At 34.7% G+C, this 26,508-nt stretch overlaps 2 protein-coding genes across 4 annotated transcripts in view; one reads left to right on the forward strand and one right to left on the reverse strand.

Moving 5' to 3' along the window:
- The window catches only part of LOC146995105 (uncharacterized), a 37,497-nt gene extending 15,831 nt beyond the window's left edge, over nucleotides 1–21,666 (reverse strand). Inside the window, exon 1 of the mRNA XM_085825544.1 lies at nucleotides 21,589–21,666. The gene's annotated coding sequence lies outside the window, so the exon portion shown is untranslated. The remainder of the gene's footprint in view (nucleotides 1–21,588) is intronic.
- LOC146995103 (uncharacterized) overlaps nucleotides 1–26,508 on the forward strand; it is a 235,771-nt gene that overhangs the window by 148,303 nt on the left and 60,960 nt on the right. The gene's annotated exons all lie outside the window — the stretch shown is intronic.

The raw sequence follows: 26,508 nt of genomic DNA on the forward strand, positions 1-26,508 counted from the left end.
ACGACGGGGAGTAACTTATAAAGTAGGACATGAAGTGTTAAAAATTAAGCATTCACTTTCTTCAGCACCAGAAGATAAAACTGCTAAATTTTATCCACGATTTGAAGGACCATATGTCATAGAAAAAGTAACTCATGCTTAGTGGTGTTAAAAGCCAGGAATGGTGAAACCTGCACCGCAAACGTAGACCAGATAAAACCATTTTATAATCGTAATAAAATGCCAATATTTCAAGATCTTTTGCAGGATCCGGCACGGCAGGCACAAGCTCCAGAGGTGGAACAACGACAATCCCAAGGGCAAGCCATTAGTAGACAGGAGCAATTGAAAAGAAAGTTCCCCCGTTGGAAAACTGAAGGTAACAAGAAAAAGAAGTCGTTCCACCGACCAGAGAAGAGAGAGCACGACCACCCCCAGAATGAAGAAGGGAGAAGTACGACTAATGCAAAGAAAGCCAGGAGAAATGACAGCAACTATAACACGGCTCCAAAACAGAAGATCTACCCATCGGATAGGAGTCTACGCAGCAAATGTCGACGAATTGATGAAGGAAGACCAGCTGCAGATGCAAAGACGCAAGAAAAATTTGAACAGCCAGCAACGAGATCCAGGCAACAACGAGAGACAGTTGTCCCGGTTCCGCCAAGACCAGCTGCCATCAAACGGCCGTGACCACAGGCAGATGCTAAAGGAAGGGACCGAAGGGCGAACCCGCACAAGAAGGAAGATCAACCAGACCGTAGTCTTCGCTACCTTCCAGGACTGGGCAGAAAAAAGGATGTCTGAATATCACAAAGATAAGTAAAACTTTATGTTACTTTGAAACCGTAAGTTAATTTTTCAATCTTACTGCAAGTGGCAGAATTCAAGAATTTTTACCTCATGTGAGGCCTACCTTTATCGCCAAAAAGGCGAGAAAGGAGTTGTTACCTATTTTGGTATTGTTTTTCAGTTACTCGCGAGTAAAACTAAAATTAATGTATAATAGGAATGTGTAAATACTTGAATATTGAAAAAGCATTGATAATCTTTGAGAAAGGTACCTTAAGAAAATTGTAAAAATTATTGTATAAAATTTTATTTAAAAGATTCTGGCAAGAAAGAAGTTTTAATCTGAAAGACTTTTGAAATGTAGAATTTCAATGCAGAAGAATTGGCACTTGCTTGGAAAAGAATAGAAGTTAACAATGTACTACTAATGTATGTTTTAAAATGCGTAAAATTAACGGCATGTTAATATGTCCTTATATACAATGTGAACTGTTATCTTAAAAGTTAAGAAATATTGTGATATGTTAAAAGTAAAAATATTAGAGTAATGCCAAAAATTTTAACTTATTCGTGTGACTGTAAAAAGAGCAAATTATTGTGAATATGTGATAAAGGTTGAATGAATGTAGTTAGGCTCTCTGACGCTACACTTCAGAGTTAGCCACTTTTCAGAATTGTAGCTCAGGGTTTAGAGATGAATATAAGGTGTGTTCTGAGGTTTTGTTATGTTGAATTTTAAGACGTTAGTGCTTTGATTGCAGGCGGTAGTGTTGAACACTTGTACATAGACACGCTCGTGTTTGGTGTTTTTCTTTACAACACAAGTCAGAGAGCACGGGGAGATAATTAAATAACGTCATGAATGAAATAAGAATTTTAAAGGAGAAATATAAATATTCATGTTACTTGCCATTTGATTGTGTAACATTTCATTAAACTAGTTTTCCTTCCATAAGGAACCAGATTTCAACTAAGAAACTCCTGTTTATAGATGCAGTACAGATGAAAATACTTGTCCATAGAGATGATAATATAAAAACGACTTTTTAATATCTAGTTTCTAGAGAGAAATGTTTGTAAAAGATTGGCCTCGCGTTAGATTCTAGAGCTAAAAGTTTTCAACAAGGTCGTTTTAGACCTCAGTTTCAAACTAATTAACTCTGGCGGATAGTATGTAAGGATCCTAAGTTTTACTAACGTTTTTGATGTCATTTAAAACGCTTAATTACAGGGCCGTAGTATAATACACAACCCCCCCCCCCCCAAACCCAGAAGTATAGCGATATACAATAGTGACGTGATCGAAGATTCTTTGGAAATAATCGTTGTCATCGAATGACATGCATATTCTATTTAAGTAATCGTAGTCATCGGCTTTAATATTCTTTGCAAATGATCTTTGTCATCAAATAATCATTGTAAAGAATCATTCTCATCGGATAATCATTGAAAATAATCCTTGTCGTTACATAAAGGGGCATAGTAGCTGATGTATAAAGAATTGTACTCAAATTCTAATCAAAAGAATCGCATATGTATGCAATTTATCATATGATCACTATTTACAGCAATGATTCTTATATGTTTTCGACCTACGGCTCCTAATGACGCCGCGGAAAACTTGCGCAACAGTGACAAAAAGAATATTTAAAAGTACAATAAAAGCTTGAAAGCTAGGGAAAATGTGTGAATTTATTTTCCTTTTATTTAAATGAAGCTTAATGTTTTTAAAGGAAATTGAATATTGTAAACAGGAGTCAGCAGTTTAAATATATGTGGGATTTTGCCTCTTTGTTTTTTTTTTTTTTTTTTCTTCGTAACATCATATCCTCCGGAACGGGGGGGGAGATTTGAGTTTAGAAGGAGGTACCCTCGGATTTCAAAAATTCTTGGTAAAACTTTTCGACTATTGTTATCTTCCTACGACTATCACTCGAGATGTTATATAAAATTTCGGAAAGCGCTGGAGATCAAATTGCTTTATTTAGAAAAATGATGGCTCTTCTCACTCTCAAATCGTATTGTTTAAGAGAAATTTTTAAGTTAAAAAAATATGAAATAAATAGTATTGCCAAACTCGAAACTTATTGTTATTATTTACGGTTATATTCTGAGTTGAAGAAAGCACGTGATTCCATATAACGTCACTGTATGTCGAAAAATATTTCGTTAATTTCAGTATTTTAAATGAATAGCTGCTTTTGGCAACCTTTAGATACGTGACACGATATGCTATCGCTACGTTAATTCTTTTATTGAGATTTTGCAAATTTGTTATATTAAAATAAATTTAAATCATAACTTCAAATGTATTACCCCAAGTGTCAAAGTTCTTTGTTTCCTGACTTGGCAAGAAAAATTTATTTACGAATAGCTGGTTGCTTGGAAAGAATGAATACATTTTCTTCATAATGAAATGTTTCTATGCATTTTATGCTATTCTAATTTTATTTATAAAAATTTAATTTCTTTTATTGTATAGTTCCTTTCTGAGTAGAAGTTTAAACTTCTGTAGGTATTTAACATATTTTAGATGAATGTTACTTTACTACAGTTACATAATTTTTTTTTTCAATTTACTAAAATGTCTGAACGCAAGAAGACAGCACAAATGTTACAGCGAGCTACATAAAAAATGAAGTAAAAAGCACTAGGAGACTCAGCAGGCAAGTAGAAGAAAACTTGCATGCTTCAAAAATGAATGAAGATACAACTAGAAACTCAGCAGGCAAGCATAGTGACAAGAAAGGTTACGCATTCAAGAAACTGAAGAAGAAACGAATAGGAGTTCCAGCAGACAAGCAACAACTCAAGAAACTTCGCTGGCTCAAACTGTATCAGAAACTAGTAGCAGACGCAAAAGACCTTCAGAAAACCAAGAATCACTGCGTGCTCCGGAAAGGTAAGCAGAAGCGAAACGGAGGCCCATTAGGAAAGCGGAACGTCAAAAGAATATGCGCGATGACGGGAAGAAGTCGCAAGTAAACGAAGGATGCAAGACTGTCCGCGTCATCGTCAGATTCGACAGGAAATACCAGAACAGCTCAAGAAGCTGCATAAACAACTCAAGACGCTGCAGATTACGGACAATTTCGGTTCGAAGAGGCAGAGCTCATACGAGGAAACAAGCTTCGCATGAACACATCACGACATACACGTAGTACTCTTCACAATGGAGGAAGTTTACTTTGAGCAACACACTGTATACGTAGAGCTCGTAGACATATATAGTAAAGATTTTGCTTTGTCAACAGCCCCCTAGTAAAATGTATGAAGTTTATATTGACATCTCACAATACCTGAAAGAAATTTTTCTATTTACTTCTTCATTTACTATTTTCTTAAATTTCTTATCAGTAATCCTGTCTATATATTATAGATATCAAAATCAGAAAAAAATTAATTAATTATCTTTAAATGTATCTAAGTAATGAATACTTCGCCCCTGTTCGTACCGAAACAACACGATGTAATTGTAGATACCTAGAAAGTAAAATGTATTCAGCAGGCTGTACAGCAAGCGACACCTGTAAATGGTGATAACACAAGAATGTTATATAATGTTATATACTGGCAGAATTTTAAAAAAAGAACATATACATCAGTGTTTTAAAAATACGAATTTTGCATCAGGTTGCAAAACAAATATCTTAAAATCTGCCTTTCCATGCATAAGAGTTCAGGATTCGGAAAATTATATTTTCGTAAACGGTTTAGCAAAAATAACAAAAATTATTGCCTTGAGAAATGGATAATCTTCGTATGAATACGAATTACGCCAAGACTACTCGTCAATGGTTGTTTTGAACACGCCCTTAATGTATATATATAACCCTTAAAAAACGTAAAGTGAGTGAATCTACTATTCGAGTGTGTCTTTATATCTTGAGTATTTAAGAAATAAGAATTGCATTTATCTATCTCGATAAAGCTAACGCTATTGCCCGAATAACAACGTTTATTTAACACTTGATATAACCAACTTCATATATATCTTGAAATAAAACATAAATTTCCTAATCAGATACTACCAATTGCAGAAAAAATACAAAAATAATGGAATTTCTAATAACACTACAAGTAACATACCGAGGAATAAATTGCGCTGCAAAACTGATGCAATCTACAATATGTAAACCACAAAATGTATGTACCGCTATAGAAATGCAATAGAATGAGAAATGAAACTGTGATGAGATTTATAATGAAAATTTACCATAAACTATTAGTATATGATATAAGTAAATATATACTTTTAATACTATTCATTTAAATATGTTCAAACGTTCATAATATTCATTACTTACAAACGCTTCTTCATCCATCGAAGCATAGCACAAGCCATTCTCAATTCTGTGCTGGTGCACGTCAATAAAATAAGGATAAATCCAAATTTTTACAAAAAATCAATCGCCTTGACTCGTTTCTCAGAAAACGTATGTCTACAAATGCAGTATTAATATATCACATCAATATAATTCGGGATCATAAAATCACCAAACAACGCATTAAACGCAAAAACTCGCATTAAGGCAGAATGAAGAATTTTCACTCTTACAATGACTTTTACAACAATATATAATAGAATCGAATTTCTAAACTAAGTGTTCATTGTTTCACCATATTTCATTCTTGGGGAACCTTTCAAGGTTGTTCAGTAATTCTAACTGTTAACTGGTATAAAAAGAATTATGATTTCATATATATGCACAGACTTATATATGTATTATATTAACACGTATCTGTAGTAACATACATCATCTTATATTATATGTATTCGCATAATTCTAAATTAATTGTACTAGTCAACATAATTTGTATATTGATAGCAGCACAGTTTTAAAATTATTTATTACTATCTGCTTGCTAACGATTATATAATTAAGTACAGTGGTTCCTCGACAAACGAGTTTAATATGTTTCGTAACCTTGCTCGTATCTCAAAGCAATTTTCCGCATTGAAAGTAATCGAAATGCCATTAATCCGTTCCAGCTCCCAAAACACGACCTCAGCTGTTTTTTTAAGTGTTTTTGAATAAGAAAAATGTAGTTTCTTATTCAAAAACAAGAAGAAACCTTTATTTATAAATAACAAATACATATTCTATAAAAACATAATTAAAAGAAAAAGTGCCTACGGAAGCGCTTAATTTTTGTCACTGGTCTTCGCTCTTTTTGTCATGATCTGCTCATTTTCACCCGCAGATCGTTTAAAAAAACTGTCCAAGGAGGTTTGTTTCTTCCTACCTGTCAAGGTATTGCGTAATCGAGTTAGGCAAGTTTCGTTGAACAACTCCGATTTAGGACTAGTTGCAACTTTTTCGCGGTGATTTTTATCCACGAACTCTACAACTTTATCCCACATTCTCAAGATCTGTTTTATATCTCTTGCAGGGATAACCTCCTCCATCTCTGGCTCCTCTTCAAAACTAATTTTTCGTTGAACCACCGTATGCTGCTGCAAATGCAGATCGTGTAACTCCTCGGTTGTCAGCTCCTGAGACTGTTCCTCTACGAGTTCGTTCACATCTCTCTCCTCCACCTCCAGACTCATGGATTTTCCCAGAGAAACAAGCTCCTCTACCACTGACACTTTGGGTTCCAATCCTTCGAATTCTCTTTCAGCTACAGCCTCAGGCCACAGCTTCTTCCATGCAGACGTTGTAACACCCAGCCAGGCCTGAACAATAATTCTTAGGCACATCACGATGTTAAAGTGGTTTTTCCAGAACTCTCGAATGGTAAGGTTTGTGTTCTCTGTCACCTCAAAGCAGCGGCGAAAAATGTCCTTGGTGTACAAATTCTTAAAATTAGAAATCTCCTGCTGATCCATGGGCTGCAGGATAGGAGTGGTGTTGGGTGGTAGGTAGGGAAATTTTATATACTTGAACTCTTCGAGTAAATCATCTTCGAGATTTGATGGGTGAGTAGGGGCATTGTCGAGGCCAACACCAGAACAGAACACCAGAATTATCCACTCCACAAAGAAGTTCATTCTGTCCCACGCCTTCGGATTTGCCCTCCACATATCTTCTTAAAATTATAACTGGCAGGTTTTCTTTTAAAATATTATATGACTTAAAGCCTCTGGGGTTTTCCGAATGGTATACTAACGGAGGCTTGATTTTACAGTCGCCATTCGCATTGACGCAAATTGCTAGATTTAATCTATCCTTAATGGGTTTGTGACCTGGCATCTTCTCCTCTGCCGTTATGTAAGTTCTATTCGGCATCCTTTTCCAGAAATGCCCTGTCTCGTCACAGTTGAGGACTTGCTGGGGGGATGTATCCTTTGGCTACTATCTGTTCGGAAAACATTTTGATGTAAACATCAGCTGCCTTTACATCCGGATTTGCTGCCTCACCATGCCTGACGACGGAGTGAAGGTCGGTCCTTTCCCTAAAGTTGTCAAACCAGCCCCGACTGGCTTTAAACGGGTCTTCCGATTCCACGTTTGTAGAAGTGTGTGGGATCTTCTTTAGAAAATAACCGTAAATCGCTCGTAAATAACTCGTAATAGTGCCTTCTCACAAAAGATGCTTTGTGTTAAGGTTCCTCCTTGAAGCTGCTTCTCTCTCACTCACACCATCAGTAGTTTCTCCATGTCTTGACGGAGAGAGGTCGGAGCTTAAAAATTATTGTAACGCCCTTAGTTGGCGTTATACTTTAGAACTCCTTTTTTTAATGTGACAATCATTATAAGCCATGTAGATTTTTCCTTGTGGCTTCATTTGTTTTCTCTTCCAAAATTTCGAACGTCCAACAGTTTTGTCAGTTTCGGGCTTTTGGTATGGAGAGTGAGAAAATGAGATAAGACCAGAATGAACTTCAGTTCTGAACTCTGCAGTTCAGCATAGAGTAAGGAGTATTGACAGATTTATGTTCGCTCTTTACGTGCGCTTTTCATCGTATTTTCTTCATCATTCTCAGCACTTTAAAGTGATAACTACTAGCAGTGTTCCTTTATATTTCGTATATTTTTGGAATTATATTTTTTACTCGTACTTTTCGAAAAACTCCAGAATTGTTTAGTGTTTTTTCGGGACAAATAAATTCTAACAAACTACCAGCTCTTCCGCATGCTTTACGAACCTTTATGCCAGGAACAATTTTGGGTGTTAGAAGTAGGACAGAATGCTAGTGACAAGAACAATTGAGGAGCATCTGAGGCAGCTTGTGACAGTCTTTGCTGCGTTCCAGGAAGATATAAAAGGAGAGGTTGATTCCTTTACAGAAGAGATAAATGCGTCCAACAAAAGAGGGAAAGGGGAAATAATACCAATTCAAGGAAAGATGGAATCTATCCAAAATTGATACTTAAGCCTGTCAAGAAAAAATAAAAGACAACAGTAGAAGATTTTCGAGGATTTTGAAAGCAGAAATAACATGGTCGAAAGGAGAGTTAGAGAAACTGGAGAACTTGTTTCTGCTGTCAAACAGCAAATCAAAGAAAGAGTTAATGCTGTCAAACTACAAATCAAAGGAAGAGTTTCTGATGTCGAACAACAAATCGATGACAAAGTCTGTGCTGTTGTCGCCAAAGAATCTGACAGCTTTAACACATTCATAATGACAACTGGAGACGATTGTGATACCTTTAAATAGGTACCTATGTTTTCCGACCCATTTTGTCATGCTTTCCACGTGTGATGGAAAAAACATGTGACATATGTACAAGGCTCAGTTCTGTATAGCTCCAAATGGAAATGGGTAGGATTCCGAAGACAAACCTGTAATTTCGCAGCTTCTCTGAGAATAGAAGAAGACGATATCGGTCCCACTCTTCTAGAAACCCAGAGGCTAGATTTTGATGCTGTACCCGGTACGCGAAAGCTCTACTAAGAAGTGTTTAAAAGACTACAGAAGGCTGCAGTTAATATCTCGACAGCAGAAGCTCAACAAAATAATCCAGAAGCTCGCCATTGTTATGGAAATGCTCTCCCATCTCTCCTTTTTTGACTGCTCAACAGAAATACGTGAAGTACAATCCATGAAATACTTCCTCGGTGGCATACGGGAACCTGAGGTATAGAAACAATTGCGAATAGTGGATCTCAAGGATTTAAAAAATGCCTAGAGTGTACGCCATGAAAAACGTGGCAGTCCTTTCAGAAACTTGCACACACCATTGCCCAATCGGAACTACTCCAACCCAGAAGCTAGTGGACAAGTGACAGCTCGTCCAGGCAGTCTACCCACTTAAGTAAGTGTCTTAAGGCGGAACAGACGTCAGACGAAAGCGACCTTAGTATGCTAGAACTGCAGTGGTGATGAACACTTACGAAAGAACTGCAGAACACATTAGGACACAGAAGATAATGCTGCTAATCAGCAAGAAGTCACGAAAACAAATCGTGGATGTTGAGCGGAATTTGCCAGAGATTGCCAGATATTGAGAAGTCCCACATAAAATCCTTTCAGATTTCGGTTATGGTTGGTGGCAATAATGGACTTCTCAATCATGAGGCATAAAAATAGAGTTCCCTTAGTATAACAATCGATACATGAGTAATTTACCATCATCCAAAACCTCAAGTCGAGATGATAGAACCAGCATGAACAGAACTTTTCCTTCCAGGATTATAGCTGAAAACAGAAATTTCCGGTAAGGCATTATGAAATATGCTAAGAACGTTAAGAGCGCGAAATGAGTACTAATAATATGTTCTTTCGTTGAATTATCAAGGCCGTCATTCCTGTGACGGTTGAAACGTAAGTGCCAAAGCTAAAGTCATTGGGGAATGAGAAGTGGTTGCATCACGTTCTCCATTGAACTACGTTAAGGGGTCTCGTACACCTTAAAACCCTCAAAATCTCTGAATATGATCCTGTTGTAAGAATTGGGATAGCATATTTATTTTTAAAGCTATTACTTCCAGTTTTTTACAGCTGACTACATAGCACAGCTGAATTAGTAAGCAAATAGCTTGTGTTGCCACAAATGTTTTTATAATTTAATCTTCTTTGTGAGGTAATTTTTTATATGTTCACGTAATACTCCCACTTTGCGTGCACAATTTAAAACATTCTGTTATATATTTTAACTTCATAGTTAATATACAGCTTGTATAGCATCTAAAGACTACTGTGAACCAAAAATCTTAAGAAATTTATACAATGCATTTTAATAAAAAATTTTTAATATTTCCATGCGTAAAATTTTTGACTATTAAAATATTCAATATATTTTTTGGTTCAGTTAGATGATAATACTCATATAAAGAAGTCCATTAAATTTAAAGTGTGTACCAAGAACCGTTTTTAAAACATCATGCGCGCAACAGTGAAAATTTATGTTTTGAGATAATCAAGTTTTAATGTAAATATTTTTTTTAAATACTTCTCTTGTTATAAAATATATAAAATGCTTATTTTGTGAGAGATATTGTAATATTATATAATTTCCAATAGTTGGTATAAGCATAATTAATGTAAAATAAGCTGCCATCATCAAAGTATAACATATCAACTAAAAATGATTTGAAACTTCTACGCTATCAATAATACAACTAAATTTTTCTTACAAATTGGAACTTACTTATAGGCAAATGTTTCAGGTAAAGTTCTCTGTAATGTATTATTGTATATCAAACATATAAATCATTTAATAGTTCTTCCACAGAGTAACTTTAGCATACTCTAAATGCTATGTATACAACTGGGAAAAAATGCATTTTAAGAAAATCGAGTTTTGATGCAAATATTTCAGTATACAACTTTCTAATAATAAAGTGCATAGTATATTTATTTTCAAAATGATATATTTAAAATGTATAAATCCTAATAAATTGCATAAGCTTTTGTCAATATGAAACACATTAAAATTACCATACTATATAAAATACCATGACAGAATGATAGCCGTGTATTAAAATACGTGTAGCATATTTGAACAAATAATTTATTTTTACATAACCACATCAGTTAAGTACTTTCAAGCATTTAAGCATATGATATGTATCATATTATGCAACATTATTTAAACATAGGTGGGAAAAAAACCTTTAAGACTTATTTGAAATTGTATGCTAAACTGCTACATTCATCGAAGTATAACATATCGACTAAGAATGATAAAACTAAAACTTCCTTACAAATAACAATTTACTTATAGACAAATGTCTTAGCCAAATGTCTTAGCTCAAGTTCTCTGTAATATATTACTGTATATCAAACATATAAAACATTTAATAGTTCTTCCACAATGTAACTTTAGCATGCTTTAAATGCTATGTATACAACTGCGAAAAACCGTATTTAAGAAATTTGAGTTTTAATGCCAATACTTCAGTATATAACTTTCTAATAATAAAGTGCATAGTATATTTATTTTCAAAATACATTTAAAAAGTATAAATCCTAATAAATTGCAGAAGCTTTTGTTAGTATGAAACACGTTAAATTTACTTTGCTATATACATTACCATGACAGAGTGATAGCCGTATATTAAAATACATGTAGCATATTTGCACAAAAATTTATTTTTACATAACCACTTTAGTTAAATAAACTCAAGCATTTAAGCATATGATATGTATTATATTGTATAATATACATATTATTTAACATGTGTGAAAAAATCTTTTACGACTTACTTCAAATTGTATGCTAAACTGCTAAAATTTTATTTACAAATTAAAACGCACCAGCACAATAAACATCCCCATCATTTTTATGGAGGCCTGCACTTCTGACATTTTTTGCTGCCTTTCAAGTTTACGCTGTTGTTTTGTTTCTGACAAGCCTTTCTTTTCTGCGTTATCTATTCTCTTGTTATCGATTTGTAAAAATCCTTCAATAGAAAACTTACTTCTAAAAAGCTGTAGCTCATTCATTACAGAATGTCTACCAACAGACCTTTCGTTAAAAGCAATCACTGCTTCATTTCCAGCAATTTGAACTATCCTACTACCAGCACGACATGTCTTTGTACAAAATTTCGAAATTCAGGAATTAAATGATTCATTATTATTTTGTGTTTTGCCGCCAAGGCAACGTCTCAATAACGAAGGTTGTGACAAATCTATAAAAACTGGCTTTATTGCCTCCATTACAGCGACTGGTTCAGAATTTATATGCTTATAATCAGCTTTATTTTGCTTAGCTATATTGTATTTGCACCATGTGGTTTCATTTGTAGGACAAACGTCATGAATCGGCTTTTCATCACTCGATATTTTCTGGTAGTAAATTGCCCAAATGGCTTTTCTGATATCACTAACAGACTCATTATATTCTCTAATCGCATTACCATAATACGAAGTTATTTCATTTATTAACTTATCTGTTAGTCTCCCTTTCCCAGACAGATTTTACCGTCATTTAATTTTACTTTTTTTCTTTCAAGTTTTAATTTGCGTAGCCATATTCCCATTCGTTTTTGAATATGTCCAACACACTCAAATTTTTCTATATTTAATGAACCATATGGTTTGGCGTCAGTTATACCTGCAAATGGTTTTGCATCACCTATGTAAGGATCTTAAGTTTTACTAACGTTTATTTTATTTTAAATCTTTACTATCACTTCTTATTTTCTACTTCCGGCCAGAATTAAAAGCGTTAAATTATTTATGCAAAATTTGTGTAGCGAACGCCGTTACTTAAGATGTGGCTTTTTGCCAAGCGAGAGAGAGGAAGGAGTTAGTCGAAGCAGGCCGCTTACCTTAGAAGTTTTACTCAGTTGCTGGTTGCCTTCCAGGCCAGAGGTTTAATCCTCGTGATAATTTTTAAACGTATATGTAGTGTTAACAGTTCTCTGTACTACATACGGCTTCCTGTTAATATAAGGCCAATCTTCCACGTTTATTATTCCAAAGTTAAGTTAGAGTTTAGTTAAATATTTTTATATTCTTACGTTTAGACCACAAGTAGTGGGTCTTTGTATTCCGAAGTACGGAAATTATTGTAAAGAGAGAAAAATAAAGTGTTTTGTATACCTTTCTTGTGTATCCTGTCTACTTCCCACAGTTATTGAACATAGCTTTAGTAAGCTCTCTGTTCCGAGTCAGGTCCTTGCATATACCCGAAGAAAGTAAGACGGAACATTGAACCTGAGAGTGGCGCCCAACGAAGAAGAATAACCATGGCCGAGTTTCAAGAAGAACCTGTGCTGCCTGCAGAAGCGGCTCAGAATCCAGAAATGCCAGCTGCCGCCCTGGAAAGATTTGGTTACATCGTCCAGACCATGTGCGCTTCGATGAAACGAGAAGCAACATTTAATGGAAACTCACCGGTAACCAGTTTTTTGGAAAAATTGGATGACCACTTCATGCTCTACCCCGTGCACGAATTTCAAAAAGTTACCTTAGCTACCAGCGCTTTGAGGGGCCAAGCGCTTAATTGGTTCAAATGTATAGGCAGAAGTCTCTTGGGTCAAGCAGGAAGTCCCACCTATACTTACGAGAATTTCAAGACTGCCCTAGTAAAAGCCTTCCCTGTCGTAAGGGATCGTGCGAAACTAGAAACGGAACTTTTCAGCATATATCAGCAAAGAATCGAAAATCTCTCAAGCGGTATTTTAAGAAAAATTCACGTCTTCAAAATCTTGTTAGGAAACCGTCCGGATCCTGAGATAATTCAAGTGATTTTGCCGAGTTTAGTTCCCCAAGTACAAGACTTTTTTTAATTAAGGAATCCGACTACACTGGAAAAGTTATTTGAGCTAACAATCCAGTTTGAAAGTAGAAGAACGGCGGACATTGAAAGAAGACGCCATTATCAACAGCGAAACCAATTTGGTGCGCCAAGACTACAGCAAACTGAAGCACACGGCTACGGAAGCAAAGCGAATCAGTGGGCAAGGAAACCCGAGCATTCAAAAACAGCCGGCGAACGTCCACAGTTCAATAGCAATCCAGGAAAAAAGTCTCAAGGCCAGTGGAAAAAGAAGAAAAGCACGGAAATGAAAAATAATTTAAACTAAAACGAATTTCTGCTGACGGGAGGGTGCGGAAATCCGAAGGCCACGAAAACCCCTCTTCCTTCAAGTTAAATACAGTAATGGTGAAAAATTTGACTCTTCCGAAGATTGAAGTGTTGGTGAATAATATCCCAGCCACCGCACTCCTGGATACAGGCGCGCAGTGTTCCTGTGTGGCAGAAGATTTTTTTAGGAAGTATTTTCGTAAATATCGTATATATAATTCGGATAATACGACAGTGTTAGCTGCGCAAGGAGAAAGATGTAAGTGTATAGGTAAATTACCGCTGTATGTCCGTATCAAGGACGAACAAGTAAAGGTTATTTTTTCATAGTAAAGAATCTGCAAGCACATATTATCTTAGGAATAGATTTTCTTTCAGAGGCACAAGCAACGCTAGATTTTTAAGAAGCGTCCCTTAAGCTGACAATGAAACCAGTTCGTGAAGAAAAGGCTGAACCGCCGATATTAAACCTTGACCACCTGCCTAATGAAGAGCAACGAAGAATCCGACAAGTGGTAAGTGAATTTGCTTCGTTATTTAGTGATATTCCAGGATTTACTCAGGTTACTAACCATAGTATTGACACCGGAGATTCAATGCCAGTTCGCCACAAAGCATACCGGTATGATAAGAATAAGGAAAAAATTATAGAATGGCATATCACCGATAAGCTACGTAAAAAGATCATAACGCCCATCTCAAGTAGTTATGCTAGCCCGGTGGTTTTATGTAAGAAAAATAATGACTATCCATTGACACATCCAAAAATGTGGAGATTCGCAATTGACTACCGTAAATTAAACTCCATAACTAAATATCCGGTATATCCGTTACCTATTATTGAAGAAATTCTAAGGAACATAACATCCACCAAATATATGACGACTTTAGACTTAACGACTGGTTATTTTCAAATAGGGGTTAGGCCTGAGGACGTGCCTAAGACTGCTTTTATAACCACGTCTGGCACTTATGCATTTCTGCGTATGCCATTTGGCCTTTCAGGGGCACCGGCAACATTTCAGCGATATATGGACATTGTGTTAAGGCCTGTTCATGGAAAGTCCACATTTATCTATTTAGAGGATATCATTATTACTAGTGATAATCTCGACCAACATGTACAGGATTTAAGACAGGTGTTTTCTTTATTAAATGAAGCCGGTCTAAAAGTTAATGTCGAAAAGTGCAAATTTGCAGCCCCTCAATTAAAATATTTAGGTTACAAAATATCTCAGAAAGGAATAGAGACAGACGAATCAAAAATAATCGCTGTACAAAAGTATCCGACTCCAAACACGGCGAAGAAGCTCTCTTCTTTTCTAGGACTTTGTTCATATTATAGGTCCTTTATAAAAGATTTTGCAGCTATTGCTGAACCATTGTTAAAATTAAAAAGGGAAAAGGCGAGATTCTAGTGGACGGCCGAAGCCAATAGTTCTTTCGAAAAATTAAAACAAGCATTAACGCAAGCCCCTCTGTTGAAATTTCCTGAAAAGGATGAGAATTTAGAAATTTCAGCGGATGCTTCGGATTATGCGGTAGGAGCGCTACTTTCGCAAAATCAGCAGCCCGTGGCATTTTTTAGCCGAACTTTAAATCAAACACAAAGAAATTATTCCGCGACCGAGAGAGAGGCACTTGCAGTTCTGTTAGTAGTGCAAAAGTTCCGAGTCTATTTTGGGAAGGCGCCAATAACAGTGTACACTGATCATGCGGCGGTAACTAGATTGTACTCAGGGAAAAACTTATCCCCAAGGTTAATAAGATGGGCACTCAAGCTACAAGAATATAATCTGGTAATCAAGCATACCCCCGGAAAGGAAAATATCGTAGCAGATGCCCTATCCAGAATTAAAATAGATGAAGAAGGTAATACTGTAAAGGTGGCAATGCTCACAACATGTACAATAAATTCCCGAGAAACTGTAATAACCGAACTGGGTAAGGATCCTGAGTTTGGAAGCATTTATGAGTATTTAAAGGATCCTGAAAATTTTAGCCACCAAGATATTGTGGCGATAAGAAATAGGGCGGCCCATTACGAACTAATAGATGGTCTATTAATTTATACAAAAACTACGAATTCCAACAACGAATTTCGACCTGTTATCCCAGCTAGTCTTAGATTAAATATCCTGTAGGAGCTCCATGACAGCCCTTTAGCTTCTCATGCTGGTATTCGAAAACCTATCCAACGCGTACGCGAGGCAGTCTATTTTCCTGAACTGCAAAAGTTAACAAGGGCGTATGTCCAGTCCTGCCCAACATGTCAAGCAGTTAATTATATTAATTTCCGCCCGGCCGGGTTTCTAAATAGTATTAAATCCGAATTTCCAAATGAAATAATTGGCATCGATTTATTGGGCCCTTTCACAAAAAGTCAGTTAAATAAAAGTCGCTATCTCCTTGTTATGGTTGATCATTTTAGTAAGTGGACCGAAATTGTTCCCTTAAAACGAGCCTCCGCGAAATTAGTTACTGATTCTATTTTAAATAAATATATTTTAAAATACGGAGCGCCCCTAAAAGTTATATAATGGTCCTCAATTTGTAAGTAATGTATTTGAAGACATGTGCCCAAAACTGGTCATATGTCATTTAAAAATGGTCCCGTATCGGCCGCAATCAAATATAGCGGAACGGCTGAATAGAAATATAGTGAAAATTATCCGTAGTTATGTTAACAATTTTCATAAAAGCTGGGATAACTATGTCAATGAATTTGCTTTCGCCCTTAGGACCGCAAAACATGATACAACGGGCAAAACTCCTGCTGAGTTATTTTTAGGCAGAAAGATTATAACGCCGTTAGATAAATTATTTTATGTGCAACAAAGAGCCCCAGAATTTAAAATGGGTGATATAGAAAAACTAATTAAAGAAGCAAAAAAGAATACTGAAGTAGCACAGAGAAAACAAAAGCTGCATTATGACTTGAAACGACGGGGAGTAACTTATAAAGTAGGGGATGAAGTGTTAAAAATTAAGCATTCACTATCTTCAGCACCAGAAGATAAAACTGCCAAATTTTTTCCACGATTTGAAGGACCATATGTCGTAGAAAATATAACTCACGCTGTAGTAGTGTTAAAAGCCAGGAATTGTGAAACCTGCTCCGCAAACATTGATCAAATCAAACCCTACTATGATCGTAATAAAATGCAAATAATTACAGATCTTTTGCAGGATCCGGCACGACAGACACGGCGGGCACAAGCTCCAGAGGTGGAACAACGACAAGTACAAGGGCAAGCCATTAAGAGGCAGGAGCAAGTGAAAAGAAAGTTTCCCCGCGGGAAAATTAAAGGTTACAAGAAAAAGAAACCGTTCCACCGTCCAGAAAAGAGAGCTCACGAACACCCCCAGAATGAAGAAGGGAGAAGGACGACGTATGCAAAGAGAGCCAGGAGAAATGACGGCAACTATAATCCGGCTCTAAAACGGAAGATCTACTCATCCGACAGGACTCTCCGCAGCAAATGTCGCCGAACTGCGGAAGGGCCACCAGCGGCGGAGGAAAAGTTACAAGGAAAATTTGAACGGCCAGCAACGAGGTCCAAGCAGGAACGCGAAAGGATTCTCCCGGTTCCGCCAAGACCAGCTGCCATCAAACGGCCAAGACCACAGGCAGCGGCGAAAAGGAAGGTATTCAAGGGTGACCGAACTGGAGAAAAAAGAAAGCTTCTAGAGGAAGGCCCTGAAGGGCGAGCCCGCACAAGAAGGAGGATAAATCAAACGAGAATCTGCGCTACCTTCCAGGACTGGGCTCAGAAAAGAATGTCCGAATGTAACAAAGATAAGTAAAATTTTATGTTACTTTGCAAACGTAAGTTAATCTTTCATTCTTACTGCAAGTGGCAGATTTCAAGAAGTTTTACGTCATGCGAGGTCTACCTTTATCGCCAAAAAGGCGAGAAATGAGTTGTTACCGATTTTGGTATTATGTTTTTCAATTACTCGCGCGTAAAACAAAAGTTGATGTATAATAGGAATATGTAAAGACTTAAATATTGTAAAAGTTATTGTATAAATTTTATTTAAAACATCCTGGCAAGAAAGAAGTTTTAGTCTGAAAGACGTTTTGAAATGTAGTATTTCAATGTAGAAGAATTAGCACTTGATTTGAAAAGAATAGAAGTTAACAATGTACTACTAATGTATGTTTTCAAATGCGTAAAATTAACGGCATGTTAATATGTTCTTATATACAATGTGAACTGTTATTTTAAATGTTAAGAAATACCGTGATATGGTAAAAGTGAAAGTAATGTTAAAATGTTTTTTTATTCGTGTGACTGTAAAAAGACCAAATCATGGTGAATATGTGTTAAAGGTTGAATGAATGTAGTTAGGCTCTCTGATGCTACACTTCAGAGTTAGCCACTTTCAGAATAGTACCTCAGGGTTTAGAGTTGAAGTTAGGGTGTGTTATGAGGGCTTGGTATGTTGAATTTTTAACACGTTAGTGTTTTGATTGTAGGAGGAAGTGTTGAACACATATACATAAACACATTCGTGTTTGGTGTTCTTTTACAACACATGTCAGAGAGCACGGGGAGAGATAATTAAAATAATCATGAATGAAATAAGAATGTTAAGAGAAATATAAATATGCATGTTACTTGCCATTTCATTGTGTAACATTTCATTAAACTAGTTTTCCTTCCAGATCTCTGGAAGGAAACAGATTTGAATAAAAGCTCCTGTTTAGATGCAGTACAGATGAAAAATTGCGTGTCCTTGGAGCTGCTATTGTAAAAACAAATTTCTTTTTCTTTTTTTTTTTTTTTTTTTTAATTTCTAGTTTCTAGTGAGAAATGTTTGTAAAAGATTAGCCTCGCGTTAGATTCTAGAGCTAAATGTTTTCAACAAGGTCGTTTTAGACCTCAGTTTAAAACTAATTAACTCTGGCGGGAAGTATGTAAGGATCTTAAGTTTTACTAACGTTTATTTTATTTTAAATCTTTACTATCACTTCTTATTTTCTACTTCCGGCCAGAATTAAAAGCGTTAACTTATTTATGCAAAATTTGTCTGGTGAACGCCAAGTACTTAAGTTGTGGCTTTTTGCCAAGCGAGATAGAGGATGGAGTTTGTTGAAGCAGGCCGCTTACCTTAGAAGTTTTACTCAGTTGCTGGTTGCCTTCCAGGCCAGAGGTTTAATCCTCGTGATAATTTTTAAACGTATTGTAGTGTTAACAGTTCTCTGTACTACATACGGCTTCCTGTTAATATAAGGCCAATCTTCCACGTTTATTATTCCAAAGTTAAGTTAGAGTTTAGTTAAATATTTTTATATTCTTACGTTTAGACCACAAGTAGTGGGTCTTTGCATTCCGAAGTACGGAAATTATTGTAAAGAGAGGAAAACAAAGGGTTTTGTATACCCTTCTTGTGTATCCTGTCTACTTCCCACAGTTATTGAACATAGCTTTAGTAAGCTCTCTGTTCCGAGTCAGGTCCTTGCATGTTCCCGAAAAAAGTAAGACAGAACATTGAACCTGATACCGTCACCAATATAAGAAGTATATTTTACACCTCTTTTTTCCATGGAACATGAAAAATTGTTTATCTTTCCATTCATTTCCATTTTTCCTGAAGAACCAGCATTATTCTCCAAACAGGCCTTGTGTTCACTTACGCCATTTCCTAGAAATGACTCGCAACCTTTGCAATATAAGACAGTATTTCTGTATCGATTACTGTGTTGCTTTCTGACCCTATTATGGAACAGACTCCAACCAAAGACGTATGTCCTCGAGTCTTCCATGTACCGTCTCCACTTACAGTCACATTTAACGACGAATTTGAAAGAACGATGTGCAATCACAGGAGGGAGATCCATAACGCAGCAGAATTTCTCCATAGCAGCTTTCCCTTGACCAAGAGTTCGCATTGCATACGTAAATCTTCTGTTTAGCTCTGATATATTTTTTCGGACACCTATCATATTAGAGTTTCTGAAAGTTCTTTTACATGAACACTTTGAGCATAGTAACTCAAATTTTGAGCTTAAACCATGATGAAATAGTTCACTTAAATGAACATTACAAATTTTACAACATAAATTATTTTCAATAAATTGAAATAGGATATCCAAATGAAATAGTCTATAACCACTAAAATTAGGCTCTAAAGTTATCTTTATCTCTTGGTGGCAAATCAGTGTCACTATTTAATTTTTTAAACGAAGAACTGACACCACACTTCTTATTCATTGTATCATTATGCTGATTTCCCTGGAACTTTTTTTCTTTGGTCGATGAATATAAGATCTTTTATATTTTACATCTTCCTCACAATTTTCCATAATTATCAGGTGATAAAAATACTAAACAAAAACTGCAATGTTATAATAAAAACACCTTCAAAAAAGTCAAAAGAAATTTAGAAATCGCAAAAGAGCTTGTAAACAATCACGTTTCACGCTAATCCAAAGCTGGAGTAAGATTTCAACACATGCCTATGTTAGATGCCTATGTTAGAATAGTGCTATGTATAAATGTAATATATTCCTAAGTCGCGCTTTCGAGACATGAAAAACGCAGTTTGAATTTTGTCAATCGGGCCAGTAGAACGGGAGATATAGCACAGTCCTCCCTTTTTTTTTAAGCTTGATAACACATCAGCACTGTTTTTCCACCATCTCAAAATAAATTATGAAGATTTGTGCTTATGCAACTAGTTGAATTTCAACAGAAATACACGTTCATATGAAAACGTTGAAGCTCTTTTAACCCTCTGAGCGTTATGACCGGGTTTAGGCGGTCAAGACGGCCTACCTCGAAAGCGTTACGGACGCTTCTAGGCGGTCACTGGAAAAGTGTTCGAAAGCGTTACTGACGGTTCTAGGCGGTCAGTGATGAAGACCTCGAAAGCGTTATGACCGCTTTAAAGCGGCCGTGCAGATGTCTCCTGCCCTCCTTATTTCTGAAACCCTGGAGATCTCTAAATGACAGTTCTCAGTAGGAGGCAAAGAGGGTTGTCTTTTTCGTTTTAGACCGCTATGTTTAATCGCCAAGAAAACGCTTGAACATGTAATGGTTTATAAACAACAAACAAACGTGGGCATTCTTCGCGAAATGAAAAAGTATCATGTAAGCATGTTTTTTCAATAGTCTCTTTAAACAGATAACATTTTCATAAAATATCCTTTAGTTTTTAAATTGATTGTTCAGAAATATGCGAAATGCTCGTGAATTCAATTAAAAAATAGCATTAGGAAATATTTAAACAAATTTACTTATGGATATATAGATACATAATTAAAACCGACAAGTTATAAGTTTTAATTATTCGAGCGAACGAATAGCGCATTTAATTACTGCATTTAATTTAATACTGCATTTAATATGAGTTATATATAATTACATGTAAAGAATAACATAATTAAGCAATAATTCAAATAAAAATTAGCCATCAACAGTAATTTATAATAAGCGTATTTTGAGCGGGTTTATGAAGCATAATCTAATTTTATAGTAAAAATAATAATGGCGAATTATTTATTCATTTTGGAACAATATTCGTCGCTTATACTGGTTTGATGAAGTTCTGTTCAAATTCATTTCAAATATTCCAAATCTTTATATGTACATTGATTTCAATGCGATTTTTATTAGAAAAAAATTCAATTAGTTTAATTTTCTTACATAATTGTAATTACATTGTTCAACGCAAAATAACTACAAGCAGAAAGGCAAAGGTGTGTTAAAATTTCTGTATTTTGCTATATAAATTATTAAAATAACCAACCTACAGCCTAACAACTGAATGTCCGAAATATAACCCGCAACTTTTCTAAAAGTAACAAATTTCAGTTAAAAAAAACCGCAGTTAATAAATAAAACGAAATACTATTAAGAAAAGAAGCACGAAAATTTACTTTTTAGTCCAAAGAGATTTCAGTCCCGAAGGACTATTGCTTTCGTTTTGGCATTTTGCGTCGGACTCATAAACGTCGGTTCACTTTTCAAACTGTTGCCACAAAATGTTAGAGTCCTGCATTATATTTGAAGAAATTAAATAGTGAAAAATCTGCATAAATGATTGTCTATTTCTCGCATTGTGATAAAACAATGGTACATAGAGCCATCGAATTTTGAATGACGAAATCCTACTGCGAATATGGGCATCTGAAATCCCAAATTTGGAATTTGTTTTATTATAGATTTTATATTTTGTAAAACTTTAACGAATTTTTGATTTACAAACTCAATGCTTTAAAAGCGAGAAATGGCAACGTTATATAGAAAAAAAATACTTTTATCTCCAGCTCGCGAGACTGTGTATATCGGAAATTCTAAAGATATGCTTAATTTAACATTATTTTGCGATATTGCTCTTGAACTGAATTTTATGGTTTAAGTGCAAAGAACACGATATTTAATAAATAAAGGTAACACTCAAAACGTTAAAAAAACGCCCCTTTGGACATAATTTAAAATCTGAAAAATTTCAGATTTTTTTTTTTTTTATTTATGTTTGCTTACTTTATTTTTAGTTGAAAGGGGCAATTTGCCCTGAAGAACTTTTAATTTCGCTTTGGCATTTTTCATTGGAAACTATAAACGGCGGATCACTTTTCCAATTGTTGCCACTAAATTTTATCGCTCTGTATTATACTTAAAGAAATTAAATAATGAAGAATCTGCATGAATGTACGTATGTTTCTCGCATTGTAATAAAACAACGGTACCTAGAGCATCAAAATTTCAAAAATGGAAGCCCTAATTTGAATTTGAAATTTGTTTTATTATCGATTTCATATTTTATAACACTTCAACGAATTTTTGATTAAAAAACTAAACGATTTCAAAGCAAGTTCCAAAGCGATTTTATCTCCAGCGCGAGAGACTCTAAGATACGCTCATTTTAAAATAATTTTGAGATATTGCTGTTGAACTGAACTTTGTGGTTTGAGTACGTAGAACATGATATTTAATGAGGTAACACACAAAACGTTAAAAACACTCCTTTGGACGCAGTTTAAAATCTGAAACCTTTCATATTTTTATTTATTAGTTCAAAGGGGCTTATTAGTATTTAAAACAATAGTCCTTGAGAGACTATTGTTTTAAATACTAATATTCTTTTCGTTTTTGCGATTTTGCGTTGAATCACTATAAACGGCGAATCACTTTTCAGACTGTTGCCACCAAATGTTAGAGTCCCGCATTACATTTGAAGTAAGTAAATAATGAAAATCTGCGTAAATGTGTGTATATTTCTGGCATTGTGATAAAAAAAAGGTTTGAAAAAAGGCCATCCAAGTTTGAATGCCGTAATCCTCCTACGAATATGGGCATGTGGAAGATCAAATTTTATATTATCTATTTCATATTTTGTGAAACTTTAACGAATTTTTGAGTAACAAACTCAACGATTTCAAAGCAAGCAATAGCAACACTCTACGGGGGTGGAAACCTTTTTATCTCCAGCGCGCGGAATTGTGTACCGGAAATTCTAAATATATGCTCATTTTAAAATTAATTATCGACATTGCTATTGAACTGAATTTTATGGCGTAAGTGCAAAGAACATGATATTTGATAAATAAAGGTACCACACAAAACGTTAAAGAAATGTCTTTTTGGACGTAATTTAAAATCTGAGACCTGTAAGATTTTTTTTTAAAAAATTTTTATTGTTTTTTGAATGCATGTTGTTTGCGAATGACGCAGTAGTCGTGTATAATTTGAATATATAATAATTATTTGTGCTATTTTTTATTTGAAATGCATAGAATTCTCTAAAATAGTAGCATTCTTAGATTGAATATTGTCTAAGCAGGTTCAATGATATTTTAACTTCATTACCATATCAAATACAGTTTCTTTTTAATTTAAAAACTTCGCCAGCGGTCTGAAGCAACTTTTTGAATCATAGGATGAGTTTTACTAAAATTTGTAGTAGTCCGAATTTTTATAAGTATTCAGAGTTACTGAAATAAAAAAAGCTAAACTTTTTAGAATTTTTTTATCAAAGTATTACATCTTAGGCCAGCAAGACCTGATTAGTAAATCTGGGAAAGGATCTATGATTGTTTAGTAAGAAGTAAAAAAAAGTACTCTAGGTCTAAGCAGTAAAAGAAAGCCTGTCCCTCTATCGAAAATTGTCACGTATGTTAGAAAGATTTTGCAAGACATTAATATTTTAGCTCAAACATGATTTTTTCAAAATTTAGTCTCTTGTTTTGGAGATGGTGTTCAAGCATCATAATTTTATTTTCACATGTGCAGAATTTTTATATTTTTTATTGATCGCTGTACTTTTAACTTCCATAGCATAAATTAAAGAAATACACATAGCAACTTCAGCCATAAACAGATGACTTAAGAGAAATTTGTTTTGACATATTATGTGAAAGATTAATAAGTACTATAACACAACAATATTACATGACAGTAATATTAAATGCTTTTGCATTTATGTTACATGACAGTAATTAGAAAACAATAACTGTAGATGCGAAAAAAACCTGTACTTATAAACTTCTGCATTTTTAAAGAAAGTACAAAATAGTTCAGAATAGCAGATGGTTTTCAGATCATTCAGTAAGGTCATCGTAAGTATATTCTCTTCACGTTTCGGAAGAACTGTAGTAGTTCAGATTTGTTGTAAAAGACTAATTACACCCCTGGGGATTGGCGTACTTACGGAACGGAAAAACAAGCTTTGAAACATACTCATACAAAAGTCCTACCTTTTGTTCGACAGATAAATGACAGATGTGATAATTTGAACACATGCTTTCAATCAGTTGTTTCCTTCTAACAAAGCGTCTTGGGCGGCTAGCAGGATCCTAGCAAAGTCTTGTAATAGTCTCTTGTTTTAAATATGCTGTATTCGAACTCAAATTCAAAGACGGGCATTTAAAGATTTTATTAATGCTTTTTTTTTTTTTTTTTTTTTTTTTTTTTTTTACATTCGACGATTCAATATTTGTTTAAAAAATAAACACATAAATAAACTTGCATAGCAGATCAAAATTATGTTGCTGTGGAAATGTTTCATCAACAGTTATTAGTAGTTATAACAGCATAACTAAATAAGCCCATTTTGAAATATGGATGATATTGCATTCATTATTTTTAATCTGAAACAATATCAAGTTGTTATTACTAGGTAAAATGGCTTAAAATAAGCTCACACATTATAAGAAAATTTTTTAAAATGAAAATTGGATTCACTTTCTTTCACATAATTTCTGACCAGTTCTTCCAAAATATTTTAAAGCTTACTTTACTACATAATAGAAATGTCTCCACGTTCGTTGTTTTTAGTTAGTAATTTTAATTGAGGCTGTTATATAAGAAGGCTATTTATCGTTGTTGTGTTATAGTACTTATTTTATTGTATAATGCAAATTTTTATCAATTGGTTAATTTTATAATGTATAGAGGAATTTAAAACAGAACAAAAGTAATTTCCACCGTTATAATATGTCCTTAAATGGTTCCCAATAAAAACATAGTTAACTGAGTAGTATACTACATTATATTAATTAATTTACTAACCAAATAGCAAAAACATTTCAAATTCGAAATCCATCTTTTATCTAAGTACTTTTTGCAAAGTAACAAAAATTCTAATCCCTTTGTAGTTTAAATTAAAGATAAACAAAAAATGTTGTTTTTTCCCCATGAAATGCTAATTTTATATTATTTGATAAAAACTGGGAAGTGCAAAATCAAAATCCTGGCGAAATACATATACTTATGAATGAACACAGCACACAAACATTTCTTCACCCTAAGCACGAACACAAATCATATTTTAAACAGCTTAAAATGAATCTACTTTCAAAGTATTTAATTTGTGATAGATAATGACAGCTGAAAATATTTTCCAATATTACAAGATAAAATGAGGTTATTTCTCAAATAGTTTCACAAATAAACTCACAAAATAAAGAACGCTTTTATAAATTTTTAATTTGCAATACGTTAGATGCTTTATTGAAGAATTTGCAATAATATCGTTCTGATTTTCATTTTATACAAGATTGTCATCATGTTTCACTGATGAGCAACTTGCTAATTATTAGTCCAATGTAGAGTCCTCCTTCTGTTTTCTCATAAAATCGCCTTTGTAAATTTAGAGTTTAATTTAGCAAAACGTTTTCCACCTAAGTGGTAAAATGTCTTCGTAAAGAATTCCCTAAAGAAATCTGCCGTGTATTTATGTTGCATTTAGGGATATTTTCAAAAACACACGCTGCTGATTGTTATTTTTAATAGGTGAACAAAAGAAATATTTTTTTAAGAAAGAATATAACTTAACTGCAAGCTATGTCTTATTCCTAGATAGCGAAGCTTGATTACAAACTCAATTTTTAAAATACATTTAATTATCTTTATGCTTTAAAAAATGTCTTGTCTGGTATTTGGCCACCCACTTAACTTACACGTTGACCATTTAAATAGAGCACTACCAAATGGCACATTGAAAATGATCATATTCATCTCAGTGAGATGGATATGATTCTCATATCTTTTCTGTTTCGCATCTCTTTCTCGGAAACAAATCTACCTATGTAGTATATTAATGTATAGGTAGCAGACATTCTGTCACTGTCAGCCGAACGGTAAAGTCGCTGAATAGTCGCAGAATACCGAGTTCTGACTTAAGTTCGATTCTAAGAGACCGGGCTGGCTGCATGGGAGTTTTCATAGTTTTCCGTATATATAACATATATACGAGCAGTTTCTTTAAAAAGTCCTGGGGCCCACCAGCGGCCGAGCGATAAAGTCGCTGAACACTGGTAGTTCGGTCCGAGGTTCGAATCCCGCGAACGGGCTGG

This window comes from Stegodyphus dumicola, chromosome 10 (genome assembly GCF_044657685.1).
Source record: "Stegodyphus dumicola isolate Sdum_Otavi_A_Nest chromosome 10, ASM4465768v1".
In the NCBI taxonomy this organism is placed as follows: domain Eukaryota; kingdom Metazoa; phylum Arthropoda; class Arachnida; order Araneae; family Eresidae; genus Stegodyphus; species Stegodyphus dumicola.